At 41.4% G+C, this 13714-nt stretch overlaps 1 protein-coding gene across 9 annotated transcripts in view; it reads left to right on the top strand.

Annotated features, from left to right (window-relative positions):
- LOC104152936 (glucosaminyl (N-acetyl) transferase 4) overlaps positions 1-13714 on the top strand; it is a 63501-nt gene that overhangs the window by 26581 nt on the left and 23206 nt on the right. For 2 of the 9 annotated variants that reach the window (XR_011138074.1, XR_011138076.1), the window contains exons 8-9: positions 914-1053; positions 1772-3413. The exons of 4 other annotated variants lie outside the window; for them this stretch is intronic. The gene's annotated coding sequence lies outside the window, so the exon portion shown is untranslated. Of the gene's footprint in view, positions 1-913; positions 1054-1771; positions 3414-13714 lie in introns of those variants that run through there. 3 more of the 9 variants (XR_011138082.1, XR_011138075.1, XM_068928858.1) reach the window with 3 other exon arrangements.

The following is a 13714-nucleotide window of genomic DNA, read 5'->3' as shown; positions in this document are numbered from 1 at the left end:
ATGCAATAATTACATGCCTGAGGCCTTATCTTCTTATTAGGTAAGTGTGTAAAGAAATAGCAAGATCTCAGGGCCTGAATATAGCTGAAACAGTGCCATTTTGTGTATGTTGACCTCACGGTGCTTAAATGAGCCATCATTTAAGCAGCATTACTTTCTCTCTTTCCCCTCCCGTATCAGTATAAAGGTGTAATTGCAGGCAGCTCTTGAATTCTACTTTTTGGATACTGTAAGGTGCGGGAGCAAACCAAGGCATGGGTGGAACTGTGACAAAGAAGGGACAAGGCATCACAGATGCAGAATGCAGAAGGAAAAAAGTTTAAAAGTACAAATAAACTAGTTTTACTTGGATGACAAAGCTATTTAAATATTGTCAGTTGGATGTTAATTATACTCTGATTTGGAAGCAAAGCTCTGAGCTTGATTTTGAATTGCTATATGGCTTTGCATAAGTTACCAGTACGCTTGTCAAGAAAAGTCTGCCAAAACTGTTCCTCTACAGAATACTCGACTTTTGATTTTTTTTTCTCCAACCATGTTGACTTTCCTTTGAAGGAAAAAAAAGTTTTAAAAGGGTGTTTTTTATTTTGTTGTTGCATGAATATGAAAAACTTAGGTGTTCTGGTGAAACATTTTTTCAGTGAAAAGGCGTCTAGTCATGATAAGGTTGTAATATCGTGTAGCATGCCATTGGCAGCGATTAGGTAATGTTTGCAAAATGTTTTGAAGAGCAGAAGTGCTAATAAGAGTTATGCAAACTAATCTCAAGATAGTGTTTGATATTCATAACTTGATATCATACATAATCTCTTCAAATCCCCCCCCAGATATATTCCATTTTCTGCTGGCTCCTTTCCCCATCATTCCTTTCTGGCTGATCATATATGGTATTCTTTTCTGCACCTGTGGCTAGGTAACTTCTACTCTGCAGCCTCTTTGTGATACTGCGTCCCTGTGATAAAATGAAGATGTATTATTGAGATGTATACCACTTCTGACAGTGGGGAAGGAAAACCTCCTTGTCATATTCTTCAAACCTGTGGTCTAAAACAAGTAAGAAAGTAATATGAACAGAAGCTAAAACTCTGGACTTCTCCACCCATCCAGCATACACATAACTGGAATATTCAGAATACACGCTGAATTCTGAGACTTGATGCCCCCTTTAAAACAAAAAGTATAAATAATTCTTAAAAAGCAAACTAATATTAAATGCTAAGCAAGCATGGTAGCTCTAATAGGAAGTAAGCTGCCTGCAAACATTTCGTATATCTGTGTATGTGTACGTATGTCCTTATTGCCTCTCTGGCATGAGTCTGACATTTGACTCATTGATTTTAATTCTGCTTGGCACATAGGTTTTCAGTCAGCACATATATGGTGAATAATACAACAATTACCAATGTGATATTTATTTCTGGATGCTGAAAGTTTGTTTTGCTTCAATAATTTATGAAAATGAATCATGCTTTCTCCATCAGCTTTGGGGATATCTGCAGCATACATCAGCCCAGAAAGGTCACACTGAGGATCTTTCTCTGATTGCTTTATACCAACTTCCTCCCACAATATTAAAAGAAAAAACCTCTGCTCAGTGTATTCTGCCCAATTATATAGATGAATATAAGTAGAGGGATATAAGAATGCCTTGTGTATGTGTGTGTGAGTATGCGTACGTTTCTTTTCACTGTGATCTCATAGGTCCTGCTTAGGGGCTTTCTATCCTTATTTGACCAGTCTGTTGTTTACTTTGTGCTTCTTTCCTTTCTAGCCTACATAATTGTCTTGCAAAGACCAAGAAGCCCACAGAGCTGTTCTTGTGCTGCTTGTGAGGACAGAGCAGCTGAGCAGCAAACTTTAATAAGACTGAACTTGGCTGGAATAATCATTATTTTATGCTTTAGAATCTGTGGCAACCAGAAGTCAAGAACACGAGATCTGTCGTGGAAGGCAAGTAAGAAAGCAAATGCATTAAATCTGGCTACAACTGTTGATACGGCACAGGCAGATTCTAGAGACTACCTCTAGAGAATTAACAAAGTTATGGCCAAAATAATTCCTAATGACTATTTGTTTATTCTCTTTATGTATTAGCTTACTTTCAGCTTACTCATGTACACACGCTTATAAAAGTTATCTGTATTTTTGTATGCTAAAAGGTACAGTTCCCTCTCCTTTCCCCAAGGACTTGCTCATGTAACTGAGCAAGCCTGTCTGTTCCTCTGCAGATGTGCATTGTAATGACAAGGGATTTGTTACCCCTCTGGCTACAGGGCAAGCACGCCTTATATTTCTCTAGAAGACCTTCCTTCTCTCTGGGACCAATAGTAAGAACAAAACTTACAGATTACAAAAAGGAAATGGGGAGAGAAGTACGAAATTCCTGAATTTGCCCAAAACACTGGAGAATCTGAAACATCATTCTGTACTGCTTCAAATGGTTGTAATGGACTACATCATTGAAATACACTTTTTTCCAGAGTGGATGATAGGCGCCACACAGGCAAGCGTGGGACTCAGGATGGTACGGCCCGTAGAAGTGGGGTTTGCTCTGGGGTGCTCCCCAAGAGTTTAGGAACCCCGGGTGCACCACGGCCAGAGCCACCGCACTGCGGGGTTGCCGTAGCTGCATGAGGGCAGAGCCTCATGAGTGCAGAGCAAACCGAGTCAGCAAAGGAGAAGTGACACCGCAGACTCACACTGTAAGCATCTAGGTACCTTGGAATTTCGTACTGACAGCTGCTGAATGTGCGCACTGACAGCTGCTGACTGTGCGCACTGACAGCTGTTAAACGTGCAACTGTTAAACATGCGCACTGATTGATAACTGCTGAATGCACTGCTAAGCATCCTGTTGACCATCCTGTTGGCATCCATACTGTTATCACCTGAGACCATCTGTTCCGTTGTCCAGCTACGGTCTGGGGTCTGGCGCTGATTAATGAACTAAGCCGGGGAAGGATAAAAGGAAGTAAGCCACATGCCTCTGTGTGGACTCGGACTCACCGTCAGCTGGCCTGCGGACCCGACAACCCACCCGGCAGCGGGGACGCCCCTGATGCCAACTGCCAGAGAGAACCTGAATCCTCTTGGCGCAGCTCGAGCGTGGTGAGAACAATCCGGGGAAAACTATACCGGAGGGGTGGCCCATAAGGACAAGGAAAGGGCGAGAGCGGTCATTATACCGTGCATCCGAGAGCAGTCATTGTACTGTGCTTCCGTGGCTTAACCATAGAGCTCTGATATGTGTAGTCTGTTCTGTTTTTAATTCTTTACTATACTTCTTAGCTTTGTTATGCTTGTAGATTGTCTGCTGTTGATGGTTTAGTGTTGTCCAGTGTCCGTCATATGTGTAGAACCGCTTAGATCTAATAAATTCTTACATCTGACAAAAGATGATCTCTCGAGTTCAGTGCAACTAACCCCGGAATCCGAAAGAATCCCGGACGCCCCTCTAGTGGCGCGTCGCAGTGGAAGAGGAAGAATATTTAGCAGTGCATTGGAACAATGAGGAGCAGTTTAGGATAGAGAATAATTTAGAAAAATAACAATGCTGTGGTTTAGACCATTTCTGAATAGGAGTGTCTCAACATAAACGAAGTCAATGCTATTATCGCAGTACAGAAAAAGTAGTGAGCTTTTTGCAGAGCAAGGGATTCTGAGTCACCCTCATTTGGAATGCCGAAACACTTCATTTGGACCAAAACTTACCATTTCTTTCCAGTATAAATTGATACTAAAATGGGCCTTATTTGTTCTTAGAGTCACAGATCCACATTTTGGAATACTTGCGGGTAAGAGCTATCATTTAATCCTAACAGTTTTATTAGGCCTAAGTGTTGTAGTTAACATAAGATAATACAGGGATTAGTATATGATAACCATTAAAGGGAGAATAGTTTAAAAGTATAAAAAGTAGTTTAGCATATGTAAGTAAATATTACAGGGAGCCTAGGTCAATGTAATGTTAGGCTAACAAATACCAGATGATCAGAAAATGTCAGAGGTGAAAGAAAGACCTGAGCTGGGGCTTTCCACAAACAAAGGGCTACCATAATTTTTATCTTACTAAGATGATGTGGTCATATGCAGTTAAATATATTATTAATTAAGATAATAAATGACTCATCTGGCCCCATGATTGCGCTCCTCTGAATGTAGTGGTTCATGTTTGCAAATATGCCTTGGTAAAGCTTGGGTAAATTTAGTAAGATTTCTGCCCAATAGGGAATTTCCCTATTAGTGCTTCTTTAAGATCACCTTTGCTCTTGATTTGAAAGATCTGTATTCCTTCCTTTTACATTTGCAGTTATTTTCATTCTGTGTTCACATAGCTATCACTTGCATACGTTTCATCCCACTGTAAAAATCAGTTTGTCATGTAACATCCATATTGGGGTAGATTCCTTGAGCTCTTGGCATTCCTCAGGTAATGTCTGTGGTCAGCACTCCTTTTTCTCATGTAAGAAACAGTATGCCTAGAAATCTTGAACTGCGATACAGTGATCTCTTTCCAATTAATGTAGTATTCATCATATTGAATGGATCTTTAATTGCTTAATAATGTATGCTTTGTGGGTGTGGATATCAAGTGGCTCCTCACGCAGCAAAGTTACCGGTTAGCTGCTGTGAGCACATAGGGTGCAGCCCTGTCGTTCAGGCAGCAACATTTGTCACAGTGCCAGGGAGTGATGCAACGGAGGCGAAAATGATTTTTGAAGAACTTGCTGCTTCAAGTGCAGGCAAAGTGATACGTATCACTTATGTAGAACAGTAAGGAGAAGTGAAAAATACCAGAAAGATCCAATTCCTGAAAATTGCTGACCTGTGTTCTGTGTGTAATGTTGCTGTGATTTTCGCACAAGGAGGAAGCTGTGACACACAGTCTTCAGGGGACTTTGTGTGATCAGAAGCTGCAAGCAGTCGAATTTGTGGTAAGAAAGAAAACTAAAATACAGTGAGTTGGTTGACTTCTAGAGCAGCAATAGAACAAGTGCGTCATAGGGCAGAAGTTTACTGACTTATAGTAGCTCGGCCTTATCACAGAAGACAAATGAAGGTCACTGTTTTCTCAGTGTTGGAGTAATGATTTTTATTCTTTTGCTGATGGTTCGTGAGGACTCCAGGAGGAGATTTGGTACCTAAATCTCATTTAGTAGTCTCTTCAAATAGTGACCTTCAAAACAGTGAGTCAGTCGGTGATAGAAGCCATTCAGAAATATGGTCTTCCTTTTAACAAAATCACTGCCTTTGTTTTTGTGAGTGACAGTGCAAGGGCAAACAAGTGGTGTTGGGCACGCAAGGCAGTGTTTCTGAATGGTGAATGTAAGCGACTTGCACGAAGCATCTGCACTGTTTGCACGGTGATACGCAGATGATGGTTTGTGTTAAAGGTGGTAGCAGTTCTTGTCATAGCAGCTTCCCCGCAAAAGGAGTCAGAGATGTCAAGTTGTCCATTTGCGTGTCAGTCACCTTAGTGATTAATACAGGGTTGATGTTTTGTAGGGTTTTGCACCATGGACTTGAGCTTTTACACTTCGCCAAAGCTTGCTGTCTCCAAGTTCAGAGTAACGCACTCACAGCGCCTCCTGCAGATTTCTGTACAGTAATATGCTATCCCTTAAGCAAAGCATAAAAATTGTAACCATAGGGACAAAACTACAATTCGTATAAAGTTTATTTTCTCATTTTCCTCCACAGTTGGAGTATTGATCTCAACCTTTCTTAACTCTGTAGTCTCCGGGAACTACATTAAGGCTTTCCTCATACTCCTGCGAGAGAAAAGTGTGGGATCTGTAATGAGCGCAGGTACTGACATCTTTGATTTTCTCAGCTGAGCAACTGGAGCTCTGCTGCATCTTCTTTAGCGTAGTATTGGCTTGCGGGAAAGAGGTACAACCTGATGAATTCCCAACCAGTATCCTTGTAATACTTGGTTATTTCTGGGACATTTTTTGTTCAAATACTGATACAATACAATACACGACTCACAGTCCAGGGTGCACAGGGGAGAGAAACCTGTGTGGTCTGCCTCTGTCAGTGGGAAAATCAGAGGTGCATTGGGCTTTTTGTGTAGGCAAGGTGGAGTGACTGCAGCCCTGGAAGCTGGGAGCAATATGTGACCCCTGCTGCTGAATTGCATTAGCCATTGTATAAACAGATATTAAGATCCTGCTTTTAACATCCATTTGTTTCATACAAAAGCTATTAAAATATTGATTAGAGCATTTTCAGGACACTTTTGTTTGCAGAGAAAGCTACTGGCCTAGGAAAATCTTCCAATTCTGTGTAATCCAACCCATAGTAATTCGGACTTCTAACAAATGAAACAGTTCATCATCCTACCAGGACAGAGGTATCAAAGATATGATTAATTTAATGAAAAAATACATTAAAATTAGAACAGGGTGCTGTAATATGGGCCAGCCAGTCACACACATTTATAATCACTAAGATTTCTGTCAAATGACATGAGGATTTAATTCCAGAAATTTGTAACAACTCCCCTCATCTTTCCCAATCCAGAAACCCGTTCACCACTTGAGCATGAATGATATTTCACATTTTTCACAGAGATAGCTGTTAAAAGCAATCTGGTGTCCTGTTACCAGTAGTAGTAACAGTAAGTGACATGTTGTATGATGCATCGAATAGAAAAGGCGTGATCAGTGGTGAGAGTAAAAACACCATGGAAGGTGTTGCTCAGTTCAGCTAAAAAGCTACTCAAATGATGTTAAGTTAAGGCTGTGCTTAACTGAATAACCAGGGGGAGGAAGGGGATAGAGCATGTTTAGGAGATGAACGAGATTCAAGCAAGCTAATATCTGCAAGAAAATGATTCAAAGCTCAGAACTAGGTCATTTTGGGCGAGAACAGGCAGGTCAAAGGTAGGAAAGTAATAGCAAAACTGGTAACAGAAAAGGGATAGGGATAGGATAAAACTAAAGAAAAGGGTAAAGTTATTTGAGTTGCATGCACATAAGCAACATGTTAGAGAATGATTGGTGCCTCTGTAGAAATTGAGGAAGTCCAATTTTGCACTCTGCAGTTGGAGTTGTACTGTATTTTCATAAATTGGTGTCCAGCAGCCTGTGGCTTTGTTTCTTATAACCTTTAGCAGTGAGTGATGTTTGTTGCTATCCAGAAATCCAGTTTGTTGGCAAGGGTTCCCCTTGTCGTATTGCAGACAGTTGCCTTTGCTTGTTGACAATGGAACCAAAAGGTCACGTTTTAATGGGCACTGATTTGTTGCTCCCCAGAGAAAGTGGCTCAGACTGTGTAGGGTGCTTGAGAATATCAAGAGACCAGAACTTGTGCATGTAACTTCATACAGAAAAATCCTTTAGGATTTGCCATGAAATGGTTTTTCTGAATGGTAGGTGAAAGAATCCTGTAGAATAAGTAGCAGAATATCCTGCTGTAGAATTTAAAGACAGTGGGTTTTTTTTTCCTAATATCCATAGAAATGTTACCATTTATTGGGACAGAATGTTGGCTTTAGGAAAAAAAGTTCTCCATGTTTGTTTTCCCATGAGCAAAACAATGCTGCTTTTCTTGTCTGTGTTTTATACCTCCTTTACCTGTCAAATTTGGCTCTAAATAAAGATAATGTTTTGTAGGAGCCACAGCAGAAGAACGATAAGAGGGAAGACAGGAAAGGAGATCGATGTTAATGTTAAGGATGCTGTCTTCTGGAGGGATGCAAGTGGTTCTGTCTCTGGATCTCCAAGCAAGTGCCAGGGTGGTGCAGTTCCTCTGGCAGAGGCCTAGAGGCAGGCGAGGGGGGAGTCGAATGGGTTGGACACTGCAAACCTGCAGAGTAAAGGGGATGCTTCTGCATATACCCCATGAGACTGACTTCAGGTAGCTCAGCTCCTTTAATAGGCTGCTTATTTCTCACAGCTTCAAATACTGGCCTTTTAATTATCTGAATAGATGAAGGTGCTCAGAAGTACCTTAGCAAGAGTTGTAGTATTGCAGGATTTAGCCTCCTGTTCTCGTTGTGTGTTTTTGGTAAAGTAGTGTTCGTTTTTTCAGAGGAGTTTGGTTTTACCTTGGAGCTGGCTGCAGGAACTGGGAGGCTAGACTGTGTGCATATTGTAAGGTGAAGAGTGTTTTCTGAAGAAAGTAGCACAGGCAATAAAGTAGAAAAGAGGAGGCAAAGAGGCTTTGGTTTGAACTTTGGGAGTTAATCTCATTGCAGGGATGTGTTATACACCTGAGAACATGTTAAAAAACTTATACGCTGGAGAAGAAAATCACAGAAAATCCTAAGCCTGTGTTGCTATGAGTAGTCTCTCCTTTTCAGTTGTGTGGATATTACCAAAGAGTCTCAAGGGCAATGGAGAAACCCTAACTAGATGGGTGGAAGTAGTTTGTTTTGAAATCACAGTCAGGCTGATGCATGTGATTGAAAACTGTATCCTTTGGCCTGTGAAGGCAGTGGTGCTGCTCCTGAGTTGTGCGTGACAGGGTCACAGACTGCATGCTGAGTGAAAGGCTACTGAAGCCCTTGGATGAACCTCCTAGAGGACTTCCCCAAGGCAAAGCCCTGGCCACTCTGGCAGTGCGTCTTCTTCCTCACCCCAGATGACTACTGACTCTTGGTTACCTTGTCCTCTTGGGAGCTGGAGTGCAGATGAGCAGGAAGCTGACTCCACAAAGATGTGATTGCTTTCTGGTTGCTTTGCAGAACTTCCTTTCACTTTGCACCAGCTCTGTGTTGTGCAAGGCTGGGTAAGCTCCAAGGCTAAAACCCACGGAAAGAGATAAGAGTGGGAGTTTGCATTGCGGTCTGAGGAGGAAGAATGAATATAAATATCAGATAGATACCTTTACAAAGAAATGCCATAACAGAAAACCCTCGTGCTCTTTGAAGATTAGCAACCTCCTGGTAAACAAGAAAGTTTGCATAGGTTTATGTTTTCTTGCAAGGGTACTCTCAAACAGTGAAACAGCCTGATATGTTCTGGATGGAGGAAATATGACTGAGGCCACGAGGACTGTCTTGTGTAACCACAGGCCTCTCCTTTTTTCTATAGTAATTGTTGCCAGTATTGCTTCTATGTTAATGAGACTACTCTCTGAGAAATCTTACTAGGAAGGGAGCTCTAACAGTTTTAGGGAAAACAGAAAATTCTTTGTTTCTGAGAATAGTCCGGTAAATGGTTGTTTGTGTGGCAGGAAGTTCTGCCATTCCTCGCTGCTTGCTGGACTCCAGTACTTGGCAAGTTGTCACTGGTGCGTGGTGAGCAGTGTATGAGAGACTGTTCTATATTGACTACTACAAGGAGATCTTCGGGTTTCTGTTCCAGCCAACATTGGGTTCAAAGTATGTTACGTTTATGCTGCAGGACTTTGCGTCCAGTCACCTCACTGGAGATGGAATTTAGTCTTGCTGCCTCTAGTAGTTCACTGTGCTAGAGAGAACAAACACAATATCTCTGTATAAGTGTGTGTACATATATATATGTGTGTGTGTGTGTGTATATAGGTATATTTATATATTTACATGTATAAATGCACATTTGTATGCATACACAGACACATACAATATATATTCTAATGAAAGGGTTTGTGTTTGCTCTGCTGATTTACAGGTAATTACGCTGATTTTACCTTTCAAAAAAAAAATTACAAACAGCACATACAATTTGTGCCCTTCTCTTTGGGCTCTGCTCAAGGCATGTCTTATTTCTGCCTGTCCTTACGTACACCCTTTCATGAGTACAAAATGCATATTAATGACAGCATCTGGCCAACTTTTTTCCATTTTATTGGAGTGGTCATGAGGCAGAGCATTTTGTGGTAGGTTGCTCAGAAATGAATGAACTCATCCTTTCCAGTCTTGCCTTAGGACATGGCCTAGATTTGATCTTTGGGATGTCCCTTTGATACTTCCAGAGTTTTCACTGGGAATTTTGAAAACTTGTTTTTAAAAAATAAGAACAAGACGTATAAATTTAAGAACGCTTGAAATGAATTTAGTCAAATTACCCTGACTGTAATAGCAGAATTTGACTCAGTAACTAGGCAGGGCATGTCACTTCATGCCCTTCTGGGTTGTTCCAGGTCACAACAACCTGGCCCAGCTGCTTACAGACAGCCCAGACAAAAGGGAGAGCTCAGTACTTTTGCCACTCCTACGTCCCCCCCTTCAGGATTCCAAAATGTCCCTGTGCTGGGGCTATTAAAGGAAATACCATAGCCCATATGAAATGCTGGGAGGCTTTCTGACAGCTGGGAGACCAGCGTTCAGAATCTGCTTCTTTGCCCTCCTTTTGCTGGTCCTGCACAACCCATATCCACAAAGCCCTGTGCCCTTGTTCCTTTTTGCTTTTCTCTTCTCCAGTGTGTCAAAAACACTCAACTATTCCTTTTCCTTCTTTCTTCACATCTGCTTTCACTGTGTCCCAGTTCCCAGAAACCCCCTTCCTCATGTCGTTAAATCCCATAAAACATTTCTTCCGTGAAGCCCCGATCATCTCCTCAGATGATAAAAGTAAATCTGCCAGAACCTGCAAAAGATTGTCATTACCTGGCAAAACGTCTATAAACTCCTGTTGCTGTGGCTGTGTCCTCTCTTCCTAGCAAATGTTTTCCTGCTAGAGTGTTGTTGCTGCTTGTCCAATAATAGTTTAATGCATGGTCTTGTGGGTCTTGTGGACATGAGTAGGCTTTACTTGTGAATTAGCTCAAGAGAAACTGGTGATTCAGGGTGTATTTTACATCAAAGTAAATCTGCAGTAGCTCTTTTCGCTTTAGTGCATCTGCTCTGTTTTCACACTGCTGTAGATAAGAACTTGGCCTAGAGAAGTTAATTTTATGGAGAAGAACTGCTTAAAAGAATAAGGAGCACAAAATGCAGCTGTTGGATTGTAAGCTCATTCATTTCCAAGGACATGAAGTACATACTAAATTCCTTGGAAAATTCGTCATCTCCTGATGTGTACAAGAGTGTGAAAATCACAAAACATTCTTTTCAGTGCTTTCAAGGAATTTATTGTTCAGAGTGTGTGGGGGGATGTATGTATAGGTAGTAGGAATACTGAGAACTAATGAGAATCAAGTAGAGTGTTATAACATATTATATGAGAAAATGCAGAAGGAAAAAATCAATAGATTAGATTATCACTGAGGACATTTGTAGCTTATTTCCTATTAAAAGCTCAGGCTGTCCATTTGACAGAACATGAAATTTAAGCCTTTTGTGTGAATGTGAGTAGTTCTGTCTGTGGAGATGTAGCTACAGGTTGCAATTGATCAGCTGTGAGTAGGGTAGACAAATTGTTTTCCAGTCAGATGTTTCATGGACTTGTCTGCAACTGCTGCATAGGAAATAACCTTCCTCTGAAGTCCTTTTGGACATCTAGAAAAAAAGGATCACGAGTAATATCAAGAATTTGGAACCCCTGTCTTGGTGCGTCACTGAGGTTAGAGTTTATGCTGGCTGCTTGCATTACCCAAGAGGGTACTGGATCCAGGCAGGGACATAGAATATTAGGGCATATAAATTTTCAGCCTCAAGAACTTGCATTTCTGTCTGCCTGATTACACAGTCATAAACTTCTGAAATGCTTTTCAACTCTTTACCAGGAACAAAGTTCATTATTATACTCATTCACAGGCAATTGTCAATGGGGAAAATACTAATTACTTAAAACACTTTGAATATACTAAGCATTTTGTTAAGGGCTGCAATTGCAGTGGTCTCCATGCTCAAAGGAGTTCTGCATTTAGCTGCCTCCCTGAGGTCCTGTCTGACTTCTGCTGAAAGCCATCATATTAACATTAATTGGTCAAAGGAACAAGTACAACAAAATCCTTCTCGCTCAATGGCTTTAGTCAGTGGGATGCCGTTAAAGTGAGCAGAAAGCGTCTGCTGAATTTGACCCTTTGTTGACAGGCCTCTTTGTTTAGCAGCATGCTGATTTGCATTTACACTGGTTTCATATAGGCAGGTGGAAGGCACAAGGCAGGTGGAAATCAGCCAGAGTGGAGAGTGAGGATTTTTGACGTTTAGCCTGTGGCTAGGTGCATACACACTGATGGAATTAAATCAGATGAAGAAGTACTACAGCACTGGAACCTTGTACTTTATAGCACTATCTGCATCAGTGACCAGAGTGTGTGAGAAAACAGAGCTAGCTGTAGCAAAAGGAAAAGAAAGCAATGGCTCTGGGTAGCAAATTGGCATGGCCTCATTTTTGTCTATCCCAGATCATTGGGAAACTGGGCTAGTGGTGTTGCTTTTGCCTAGAGAAGGGTTGGGGTGTACAGAGCTTCCTCCTCCCCGTGGCAGCACTCATTTTTCCAATCTCTCTCACAGCTAATGGCAAAGCAACAGCAAGATTAACTCTCCACAATCCCCTTTCCACTGCTTTTTCCCTTCTTGGGTGAGAAGCAGTGTGACCTTGGTCTAGTCCTAGTACCTTTTTCCTGAAGCAGCTACACAAGCCTTCAAGTAGATTTGGGGGAAGAGAGCTAACCTAAACCTGCCATGCCGGTTCTTCTGAGGATGGAGGGAGGTAAATTTGTGTTCTTTGAAAATAAAAGAAAATGAAATATTATAGCTCTATTATGCTTGGACAGTAAATGGTGTAATTGCTGAGGCTTTTCCCCTCAGTAAGACTATTCAAGTATCTGTGTTGGTCAGAGAGGTACACAGAGAAATCTTCATGGTTCCTAGGCTGTTACGTTAGTTAGAAAGGTAAATCAGCCATTATTATGAATAGTTTGTATTGCTGAAGTGTTCGGAGTACTTGACAATGCCTTCTGCAATCCATTCCCAAGTGCACTGACACCGCAGACACAGAACAATTCTGTAGCCAGAGGGTTCTCTGCATCCAAGAAGGTGGGGCTCCATCTGCTTTTGAATTCTTTTAGAAATATCCAGTGTTGCATTGTAGTGCAAAACAGGGCAATCAGTTCTGGGACAGTTCTGTATTGTTTTGCTGTACCGCTATCCAGAAATAAAAGCCATCCTCCAAATCTGGACCCATTTGGCTTAACAACCAAATTAGCCAAATCAAAACATTTAGGATTACTGGATTCTATTTAGATGGCTAATCTTAGACAGGCATAGTTTCCCTTTCAAAGCCTTAAAAATACCTGTGTGTTGTCACTCTCTATGCAGGGAAGATAGGTGTTCACTTTAGGAAGACAGCTTTGCTAGGTCAAGCAGACTAAATCCTACCCTGGGATCCAACAGAAAGTTGGTCTTTTCTGGGCAGTGGCCAGGTTAAACCAAAACACGTTTGGTGGAGCTTCTGCACTAACTCATTGCAGGAAACATGGTACTTGCTAGCAACCAGGAGCAAAAGGAACTGATGAGAGACAGTAGTCTGGAATGGTTCATTTCTATTGACAGAAATGCTCCAGATGCACATTAGATTCCCACTCAAATCATTACAAATATGTGTATGCCTTCTCATCAGGTCACACACCAGTTTTGTTATGTCAAATCCTAATACTCAGTAGATCTCAAGAGGGTTTCCCCTTTTCTAAATCTGTGCTTCTCTTTCATTGTGGCTTTTCTTATAGTAATGCAAGACAGGAAAACATTGGGCTTGGCCTGATTCTCAGTATTTTCTGCACTGTACCCTGAGCTCTTCAGTGATACCATTGTATTGTGGTCTGATGTGTGGCCTGTTTTTCCAGTGAGCAAGGCAATATCTCCTGTTATGTGTGTTATCCATAAATTTTGGTAATAAGA

This window comes from Struthio camelus, chromosome Z (genome assembly GCF_040807025.1).
Source record: "Struthio camelus isolate bStrCam1 chromosome Z, bStrCam1.hap1, whole genome shotgun sequence".
In the NCBI taxonomy this organism is placed as follows: Eukaryota; Metazoa; Chordata; class Aves; order Struthioniformes; family Struthionidae; genus Struthio; species Struthio camelus.
The sequence above is the reverse complement of the archived record's forward strand: the minus strand, read 5'-3'. Positions and strand labels throughout refer to the sequence as shown.